The sequence below is a fragment of the Salmo salar genome, unplaced genomic scaffold, assembly GCF_905237065.1.
Source record: "Salmo salar unplaced genomic scaffold, Ssal_v3.1, whole genome shotgun sequence".
Classification (NCBI taxonomy): Eukaryota; Metazoa; Chordata; class Actinopteri; order Salmoniformes; family Salmonidae; genus Salmo; species Salmo salar.
Genome location: NW_025550938.1, coordinates 485,128 through 495,852, shown reverse-complemented (window position 1 = coordinate 495,852; position 10,725 = coordinate 485,128). Strand labels below are relative to the sequence as shown.

The window sequence follows — 10,725 nt, the reverse complement described above, 5'->3', positions numbered from 1 at the left end:
GTCACATTAATCTGGGGCAGGGGGATTGGGGTTGTCCTCTCCTCCCACTTTTTCCACCACTGCACCTTCCGCGCCCTCCACTACCACCGGCTCCACCACTACTTCCTCAACCACCACCGGCTCCACCACCACCTCCTCGGCAACTGCCGTTCCCTCCCCTTGGCGCTCAGAAGCCCGGTCCGCGGCCGCCGTCTCCCTCTCCCTCCTTTCGGCCCTGACCTTATTGGCCCAGGAGAAGGGGCAGCCGCGGATGAGGTGGGACCGCTCGCCACAGAGGTTGCACGACCTTCCGTTCGTGCACTCCTCGTAGCGGTGGCCCACCTCCCGGCACTTCATGCAGACGACCTTTTTACAGGCCTCTGCCAGGTGGCCATGTTCACCACACTTACGGCACAGCTTGGGCTGGTCCTGGTAGTGAACATGGCCTCTATTCTCTCCGAGGACTATGGTGGATGGGATGGCTTTCAACCCACCATAGCCCCCAGGGTCCTCCCTCTGCTGGACAGTAACCCTCCAGGCCCCTGTCCAGATCCCATCGGGATCCTGGACCAAGGGCCCCTTCACGTTGCAGTACCTGCCCAGCCATACTGCAACGTCCTCCGGCTGTACGGTTTCATTATACATACGGATAATAACGGTTTTAATGCTATTATCCGTCAGCTTGGTCACCTCAAACATGGCTGTGAGGGACCCCTGGATGTTCAGGGAGTTCTGGAGTTGCCCCCAGAACTCCCGCAGGAAGCTGGCGTTGGCAAAACTGACATCGAAGCCCTTCCCATAGGAGGGGAATTTTTTGTTTTATATTTTCCACAAGGGGGGAGGCACAAAAGGGAGAGACAAAAATGAACCACACAACCAAACTAAGGCTAGAAAGCTAGCAGGCCCCGCCGGCAGGCCAGGCAGGCCAGTCACCCTCCACCAGCTGTTGAGGGGCTGATGAAAACAACGAGGACAAGGGCGTTCTTCTTTCCCCCATCACACGCTTGGCCACCCCCTCCACACCCCCCTCCCTATCACAGCCTGTCGAGCACACCCTCCTCTTCCCTTTCTTCTTTGGTGTTTGAGGTAGCGGGGAGACACCACCCCTCTTTCCCGCCATCTCCTCCACCATTCCCCGCATCTCTTCAACGAGGGCGCTCGACAAGCTGTCCCCCCACTCCTTCCTTCTCCGCTCCTTCTTCTGGTCCCGTCTCTGCTTCTCCTTCCATTCCCGCCACCGTTCCCTCATCCACCTCCTCTCTCGCCACTGTCCCAGTCTCCTTCTTCTCTGTTCCTTCCGCCTCCTTCCCCTCCTCTCCTTCCGTTCCAGCCTCCTTCCTCCCGTCCTTCTCCTTCCGTGCAGTCTTTCCCCCTGTGCAATTACCTTCATCCGGGCCCTTACTTACCTTTCTCCCCCCATCCCCCGTTCCCCCTCCAGCTGCAGACGCGTACGACCTCTGACGAGCCGGGCACTCACGCCACAGGTGTGCTGACGAGCCACACCCGTGGCAAGCCTTGGGCTCGTCACAATCCCTGGCCTCGTGCTCTCCCGACCCACAGAACTTGCATTTTCTGGTGTTGCACGAGGCCAGGATATGACCGTAGGCCATACAACGCCTGCAGAACGGGGGCTGACGGGCATAAAACAATGTCCCCCTGTCAGCCCCCAGGGAGAACATCGCCGGGGGATGGAGGTAGCCACCCAAACCCTTCGGGTCCTCCCTGAGAAGTACCTGGAACCCTCTCCTCCCGTTCCAGAATCCCAGGGAGTCCCTGAGGTGCCTAGCTGAGGAGACATTGTCAACATATCTCCCCAGAAAGGCCCTCACCTCCTCATCCTTTACATGCGGATTGTACATGGTGACGGTGACCACCCTGAAATTGTTCCTCGCCAGGCTGGTCACCTGGTAATGGCACAGGGGTCTTGCTCCTTTCCCTTCCCTCACCTTCTTCATAATGTCATCATGCTTCTCCTCCACATGAAACATCACATCAAATGCTTTCTCCATCGGGTTTCCTTGAAGGCAGAAAACATCTTTGACCTGTAGTTTTAGGCACCCAATCAGGATATTTCTCCCAAACGTCTCTCTTCCCCACGGCTCCATCTCCTTTTCCGTCCATGAAAACCTCACCGTGTTGGCCAAACCAATCCCTGGTAGTGCTCTGCTTGATTTTTCCTGCTTCATCTTTTTCCAAAAACAGCTCTCTTGCACAAGAAGCCAAAAAAATGGAAAATCGGAAAATCCGATTCCCTCCAAAAAATAATGAAAAAAAATTCCTGCCTTCCTTCGACCTTCTGGCTCAGCGGGCTTTGGGGCACCTCGGTACCAAGCTTGATCTGGGCCGAGAAGCGATAACCCACAAATTGACCCCTGCACCCGCCGGGTCCCGGGGCCTCGGCAGACCTCATCGGTTTGGCAAAAGTTGGCTCCTCCTCACCCAACGCTTCCCTGGTGACAGGCGGGTGTGTTTTTTTAAAAAGTCGCTAATGCGTCGTTAGGTCACTAGCTCTTTAATCCTAGTGCGACTATTTGTTCAATGCCCGGCAAATACACCAGTCATCGTCGGGCTTGAACTCAATTGCCCGAGCGACTACTTTGAGTGGAAAAAATACGCCGGTCGGTCAGCCGGCTTCAAGTCAAACGCCTGAGCAAAAAGTCTCGGCGTCATCTCTGTCAATTTCTCTTGAAACAAGATACCGGGCTCTGCCAGAAGCAAAGCCCTTCCAAAAATACGTTGAACTCGTAAGTGTTCCTCTCCACGGAAGTCTTTAGTAAAAGGCGAAAGGCTTGTGCGTAATGAAGAGAAACCAGAGTCGTATGGAAGTCAGAGGTCGGGGCCCGAGACACACACGGTGCACTCTAGGCCGGGTCCCCGCGGTGGTCCCCGAACCCACTCTTCCAAGTTTTCGAGGGCTGTGGGTAAAAAGTCACAGACAGACAGACAGATAGACAATCCTGGTGAAGTGATTGTATTTTTGGGGGGGCTCAAAACACACACACACACACACACAATCCTGGTGAAGTGATTGTATTTTTGGGGGGCTCAAAAACACACACACACACACACACACACACACACACACACACACACACACACACACACATCCTGGTGAAGTGATTGTATTTTTGGGGGGTCTCAAAAACACACACACACACACACACACAATCCTGGCCAATGTTTTTTTTTTTTAGTAAAATGGCGGAAAACGGGGACCCCCATGAAGGGGGCTTCGCACTTGTTTCAGTTTGGATGATTCTTCTTTTTCATTCCTTCTCTTCTTCTGCTAGCTGTTTTACATAGCTTGGTGTATTTCTTTTTCCTTGACAATGGGAGAAAAGTGTTGCACCGTTCCCGGAGGTACTGCAATACCGGGTCGATGCGTGGAGCGGACGGAGCAAGCCCCATTTCCGACTCCCTGTTCGAAAAATCCATTTAATATGTAGTCCCCCGATGGGGGACGTATCAGATATTAAACTGATAAGAACAGATTTTTTTTTTTAGAAAAAATAATTTATTACTCTCAATACCATTCATTCTTTACAAACTCATAATTCATTCAAAATCAATTAATAATGGTATTTTAATTTATAAAGAAAACAAAAACCACAAAACAATAACTCAGGGGAGCATCATCCCTCCCCGTCATCCTACATACTAACTTTCCCTATCTCCCCATCCCTATTCTAAAATAACCCCGGCCCTAATCCCCCCTTCCATCTCTCCCGAGCAGCGTGCTGCCCCCACTTCCTCTCCTCCCTCTTCATCCTCCCTCTCAAATCTCCTTCCACCCTCCTCACTATCCCTTCCACCCCCCAATCTCTCCCTGTCTTGAACATGTTCTGCCTGGCTTCCCACAGCCCCCTCTTAAAGAGGCTCATGAGAAGCCAGAGCAGAAACCTATCCCTATCCGTCCCCCTCGCTCTCCCTACACCTCTCTCTAGCCTAGCCCAAGTTAATACAAAATCACCTCTAACCCTTCCTAACAACACCCGTGCCTTTGCCCATACTACTCCGGCAATGGCACAGTCCCAAAAGACATGGCGCACAGTCTCCTCCCTGCCACAAGAAGGTCTTGGGCAGGTGGGGGATCGCGCCAAGCTATGCCGGTACATGGTGGAGCGCACCGGCAAACACTTGTGGAGGCTCAACCAATTCAGGTCCTTGAGCCTGTTGTCCAGACCCCGTTCCTGCACTCCTTCCCAGACCACCGCCGGGATGCCCACTACAGGTGCTGGACTTACTGCCCGTCTGACCTCCTCGTACAGGTGCCTGTGGTCTAAACCTACTCGGGCAACTTCAACCTCGGGGTGTGCACGCAGCCACTTGGCCGCATGGCCAAAGTGCCACGGCAGCTGTTCCGCCCGAGGACCCGTGTTAGACCACACCATTACGCTTCTCGCCTGATACGAGAAGAACACCCGCAGGAGGTAACCGGACGGGTGTAGTACTGGCTGAGCAAGCTCCGTCAACAAAAAAGAAACAAAAATTGCATCCAGCTTGAGGGGGAGATGTGGTACCCCCTACCTCCCTCCCCGATGGGACAGAGCATGCGTGCCCTGGCGACCCACTCGTACCTGCCACCCCACATGAACTGAAACACCAGCCTCACTAGAGGCCTCCTCAGACTAGCCGGCAATGGGTAGATGTACGCCAAATACAATAGAGATGGCAATACATCCACCTTGAGAACCAGGACCTTGCCTAAAAAGGACAACGACCTAGCCCTCCAAATCGCTAGCTTCTTCTGTACCACTGCGATGCCCATGTTCCAGTTCAGCGTCGCTGAGCCGGAGGTCTCAAAATGGACCCCGAGTATCCTCAGGGCCCCGTTACAGAGAGATAACCCTCCGGGCACATCCGTCCTACCACTCCATCTTCCGAAAAACTTAACGGAAGACTTCGCGTGGTTAAGAACCGCCCCCGACGCTCGGGTGAAGTCCCCAATAATGGCAAGGGACCTTGTCAGGCACGAGTCCTTGCAAAGCAGCAAGGATGTGTCGTCGGCGTACTGTGTCAACTTGACACGGAGACCGCCACTTCCAGGGATCAGCAAGCCCTCCACCCCTGTGTCTGCCCTAATGGCAGCCCCCAGAGGCTCCATGTACAGAACGAAGAGGAGAGCCGAGAGCGGGCATCCCTGCCTGACCCCAGACGAGAGGTCAAAAACATCACCTAAGTGACTGTTTACGCTGACCCGGCACCCCGCTCCGACATATAAAGTACGGATCCATCCTATAAACTTTTCCCCCAATCCTAATCTACCTAACACCCTGAATAGAAATGATCTATTCACGCGATCAAAGGCTTTCGCCTGATCAAGCGCTGCTACCATTAAAGGCAGCCCTCTGTCTTCTACCCAAGCGATGGAGTCCCTGATCAACTGTAGGTTCCACCTAATAGAGCGGCCCTCTACCCCGCACGTCTGATCCTCATGGACGACGTAGGGAAGGGCTGTGCGTAACCGGTCCGCTAAGACCTTTGCTATCAGCTTATAGTCTACGCACAGCATGGTCAACGGCCGCCAGTTGCCAAGGTCTGTTACTTCCCCCTTCTTGTAAAGAAGTGACAGCACACCAACAGCCATTGATCCCCCGGGACCCCCGTCTCAAGGATGGCCTTCAAGACTTCAAGGACCACTGGTCCAAGTATCCCCCAAAACTTGAGGTAAAACTCGGCCGGCAGCCCATCCATCCCAGGCACCTTCCCTTTTCCCATCCTCCTGAGAGCACTCTCAACCTCTTCGAGGGAGATCTGAGCCTCCATCACATCTCTAATGTCCTCCGGCAATCGCCGGGACAAGTGTTCTAAAAACACATTTCCCTGCTCTACATCTATTTCCTTTTCCTTAAATAAACCTCGGAAATGATCAGTTGTCACCCTGACCATTTCCTCCGGTTTTCTCACTATACTACCATCTTCTTCCCTCACCCCATGCATTATCTTCCTACTCTGTCTGGCCCTAACCGACTTAAAGAACATAGCGGAACAAGTCTCATTATGTTCTAGAAAGCCATTATGCGCACGCTCCAGGAAAACTCGAACATTCCGCTCCTGCAGCTCCCTGAGCTGCGCCTTCAGGGCTGTGTATCTCTCCCAGTCAATTGACCCGCCGAGGTTGCCTGCCTCGTACTCGAGTTCAATCAACCTTTGGATACGATCCACCTCCCTCCTTTCCTCCCTTTTTGTCCTCCTACAATATCCTATTATAAAAGCCCTAATCCTTACCTTAACTAAATCCCACCACTCTAACACCCCCCTCGCACATGGACCGGAGGCCTTCAAGCCCCCCGAAAGAAACCAAAAAAGGCGTCAACGAAAGCTTGCTCCTCCAGCACATCCCGATCTAATTTCCAGTACCCCCTACCGAAGAGGCAGACTGGCGGCCCCACCTGCAGGAGCACCCCGTTGTGATCTGAGAAGAACACAGGCAACAGCCGCCCAGACAACTGACCCAAAGACCTAGATAGAAAAATATAATCGAGCCTCCGCGCAACCCCCCGAGAGTTGCGCCATGTGGGACCAGCCATTGTCGGAGTAGTGTGCAGGCCTCCATCAACCAGACCATGGCAAGCCATTAGCCCGGTGATGGCGCCTGCACTACTATCCCCCACTAACCCTAAATCTATGTTAAAATCCCCACCTATCACCAAGTGCCTATTTGTGACACACAGGGGCGCCAGACAGTCCACCATCTCCCTCCTGTCTGCCGCCACCTGTGGCCCATACACCACCACTAATCTATATTTATAATCCCTTAACGTGATATCTACCCCCAAAACCCTCCCCTGCATAACAACAAAACTGTCCTCTACCTTCACCTCCCTATTCCCAAACAAAATCCCCACCCCCGTTGAATGGACCCCACCTATACCCCAAACTGACTCCCCCTTATCCCACTCCCTACTAAACCTGATGACATCCCCTCCATCCCTCAGGTGAACCTCCTGTAAAAAACAAACATCAAAACCCACCCCTTCCAAAAAACAAAAACCGCCCTCCTCTTAACAAAGTCCCTCCAACCCCTTACATTTAAACTAAAAAAATTTACAGAATGTGTAATTATAAATAAAACAACCCCTCAATTCAACCAATTTAACCCAAAATAACAAAAACAGGAGACTCACCCGATGCTCCCCTGCTTCAGCTCATCCGGCGGGACGTCTTCTCTCCTGACGTCCCCCGTCCTCCTTCATCTCTCCAACCCAGGATGCAGGCATGGTGTTAGGCCTTGGAGTGCCCTGCATCCTGGGTTCCCCACAAACACCCTCCGTTCCTCTCTCCCTGTAGGCTGCTGAACTGAGGTCGAGAGCAGGGGACCCCAACTCCCCAAGCAGGAGTTGAGATCCCCCCTCAGACACCCAGCCCAGCGCAACGCCCTGGGAGTCTTCCTCCACCAGATGCTGAGGGGCTGAGGAAAACAGGGAGGACAAGGGCGTTCTTCCCTCCCCCATCACTCGCTTGCCCCCCTCCTCCCCCCCCACAGCCTGTCCAGCCGCTCCTCCTCTTCCCTTTCTTCTTCAGTGTCGGAGGCAGCGGGGAGACACCACCCTCCCTCCCCGCTAGCTCCTCCACCATTACCCTCATCTCTTCTACGAGGGAGCTCGCCATACTGTCCCCCCACTCTCTTACCCCCTCTCCCCCCTCCTCCCCCCTCCACAGTCCCTGCCACCGGCACCTCCTCCACTGTTGCTCTCTCTTGTTCCTCCATTCCTTTGCTTCCTTCTACCTCTTCTCCTTCCGGTCCTTCCTCTTCCTTTCTTTCTCTGTCCCCCTCGCCGCCTGCGGTCACCTCTTTCTCCTCCTCCTTCCGTTTGTCCATCCCCTCTGGGGCTGTGTTCCCGGCCTTTTCCTCTTTTTCTTCTCCCCTTCCTCTTCTTCCCCCATCCCCCGCTCCTGTTCTCCCTCCAGCTGCAGACGCGTATGACCGCTGACGAGCCGGGCAATCACGCCACAGGTGTGCTGTAGAGCCACACCCGTGGCAAGCCTTCGGCTCGTCACAATCCTTGGCCTCGTGCGCCCCGATCCACAAAATCTGCACTTTCTAGTGCTGCACGAGGCCAGGATGTGCCCATAGGCCATACAACGTCTGCAAAACGGGGGCTGACGTGCATAATACAATGTCCCCCTGTCAGCCCCCAGGGAGAACATAGCTGGGGGATGAAGGTACCCACCCATCCCCTTAGGGTCTTCTCTGAGGAGGGCCTGAAAACCCCTCCTTCCGTTCCAAAACCCCAACGAATCCTTGAGGTGCCTTACTGAGGAGACATTATCCATAAATCTCCCCAGAAAGGCCCTCACCTCCTCATCCTTAACATAGGGGTTGTACATGTTCACCGTTACAATCCGAAAATTGTTTTTCGCCAAACTCTTGACCTCGTAATGGCCCATCGGCCTTGTATCTCCCACTGCTTTCACCTTCTTAAGGATCTCGTCATGTTTACTCTCCGTGTAGAAAGCGACGTCAAAAACTCCCCTCCAAAGAATTGCCTTGTAGGCAAAAGACATCCTTGACTGTCAGCTTCAGCACTCCAATCAAGATGGTCCTTCCGAATGTCTCACGTCCAAAAGGCTCCATCTCTTTCTCTTTCCATGAGAATCTAAGGGTATTCGCCAGCCCGACGCCTGGGACCGGCCTACTGGTTGAATTTTGCGCCATCTCCGCAATGAAGATGACGCACTCAACTCCTCTCCACTCTCTCTCTTCCAGAAAAGGGAGAGAAAGAAAAAAATTATAATAAAACAAGCCCAAAAAACAAAAACGGCCGAGATTTTCCAATAACCAAAATAACAAAACTTTGTACCGCCCTCCGGCCTTCGGCTTCCAGCTAAGCGAGCTTTGGGGCACCGCAGTACCAAGCTTGATCTTAGCCGGAAGGCCGAGAAGCGATAACCCACAAATTGACCCCTGCACCCGCCGGGCCCCCGGGGGCCTCGGCAGACCTCATCGGTTTGGCAAAAGTTGGCTCCTCCTCACCCAACGCTTCCCTGGTGACAGGTGGGTGTGTTTTTTTTAAAAGTCGCTAATGCGTCGTTAGGTCACTAGCTCTTTAATCCTAGTGCGACTATTTGTTCAATGCCCGGCAAATACACCAGTCATCGTCGGGCTTGAACTCAATTGCCCGAGCGACTACTTTGAGTGGAAAAAATACGCCGGTCGGTCAGCCGGCTTCAAGTCAAACGCCTGAGCAAAAGTCTCGGCGTCATCTCTGTCAATTTCTCTTGAAACAAGATACCGGGCTCTGCCAGAAGCAAAGCCCTTCCAAAAATACGTTGAACTCGTAAGTGTTCCTCTCCACGGAAGTCTTTAGTAAAAGGCGAAAGGCTTGTGCGTAATGAAGAGAAACCAGAGTCGTATGGAAGTCAGAGGTCGGGGCCCGAGACACACACGGTGCACTCTAGGCCGGGTCCCCGGGGTGGTCCCCGAACCCACTCTTCCAAGTTTTCGAGGGCTGTGGGTAAAAAGTCACAGACAGACAGACAGACAGACAGACAATCCTGGTGAAGTGATTGTATTTTTGGGGGGCTCAAAAACACACACACACACACACACACACACACACACAATCCTGGTGAAGTGATTGTATTTTTTGGGGGGCTCAAAAACACACACACACACACACACACACACACACACAATCCTGGTGAAGTGATTGTATTTTTTTGGGGGGCTCAAAAACACACACACACACACACACACACACACACACACACACACACTCCTGGCCAATGTTTTTTTTTAATTTTTTAAATTTTTTTTTTAGTAAAATGGCGGGAAAACGGGGACCCCCATGAAGGGGGCTTCGCACTTGTTTCAGTTTGGATGATTCTTCTTTTTCATTCCTTCTCTTCTTCTGCTAGCTGTTTTACATAGCTTGGTGTATTTCTTTTTCCTTGACAATGGGAGAAAAGTGTTGCACCGTTCCCGGAGGTACTGCAATACCGGGTCGATGCGTGGAGCGGACGGAGCAAGCCCCATTTCCGACTCCCTGTTCGAAAAATCCATTTAATATGTAGTCCCCCGATGGGGGACGTATCAGATATTAAACTGATAAGAACAGATTTTTTTTTAGAAAAAATAATTTATTACATTCAATGCCATTCATACAATACAACACAAAATCATACCCTCCATTCAAAGTCAAATAATAATGGCATTTTTAATCCAAGGAACAAACGAAAACCCAAAACAAAAAACTCAGGGGAGCATCGTCCCTCCCCGTCATCCTACAATCTATCTCTCCCTATCTTCCCATCCCTAATCTAAAATAACCCCAGCCCTAATCCCCCTTCCACCTCTCCCGGGCAGCATGCTGCCCCCACTTCCTCTCCTCCCTCTTCATCCTCCCCTCAAATCTCCTTCCACCCTCCTCACTATTCCTTCCACCCCCCAATCTCTCCCTGTCGTGACCATGTTCTGCCTGGCTTCCCACAGCCCCCGCTTAAAGATGCTCATGAGAAGCCAGAGCAGAAACCTATCCCTATCCGTCCCCCTCGCTCTCCCTACACCTCTCTCTAGCCTGGCCCAAGTCAAAACAAAATCCCCTCTAACCCTTCCTAACAACACCCGTGCCTTTGCCCATACTACTCCGGCAATGGCACAGTCCCAAAAGACATGGCGCACAGTCTCCTCCCTGCCACAAGAAGGTCTTGGGCAGGTGGGGGATCGCGCCAAGCTATGCCGGCACATGGTGGAGCGTACCGGCAAACGCTTGTGGAGGCTCAACCAATTCAGGTCCTTGAGCC

The 10,725-nt window shown here is 52.8% G+C and overlaps 2 non-coding genes and 2 pseudogenes across 2 annotated transcripts; all 4 read right to left on the bottom strand.

Moving 5' to 3' along the window:
• Positions 1-2,680: 2,680 nt before the first annotated feature.
• Positions 2,681-2,797, bottom strand: LOC123740579 (U5 spliceosomal RNA). The gene has a single exon (XR_006768457.1). It is a non-coding gene; the product is annotated as a U5 spliceosomal RNA (small nuclear RNA).
• A 520-nt stretch (positions 2,798-3,317) lies between these two features.
• On the bottom strand, positions 3,318-3,493 carry LOC123740309 (uncharacterized; annotated as a pseudogene).
• A 5,724-nt stretch (positions 3,494-9,217) lies between these two features.
• LOC123740577 (U5 spliceosomal RNA) lies at positions 9,218-9,334 on the bottom strand. Its single transcript, XR_006768456.1, has one exon. It is a non-coding gene; the product is annotated as a U5 spliceosomal RNA (small nuclear RNA).
• A 554-nt stretch (positions 9,335-9,888) lies between these two features.
• On the bottom strand, positions 9,889-10,062 carry LOC123740312 (uncharacterized; annotated as a pseudogene).
• Positions 10,063-10,725: the final 663 nt, after the last annotated feature.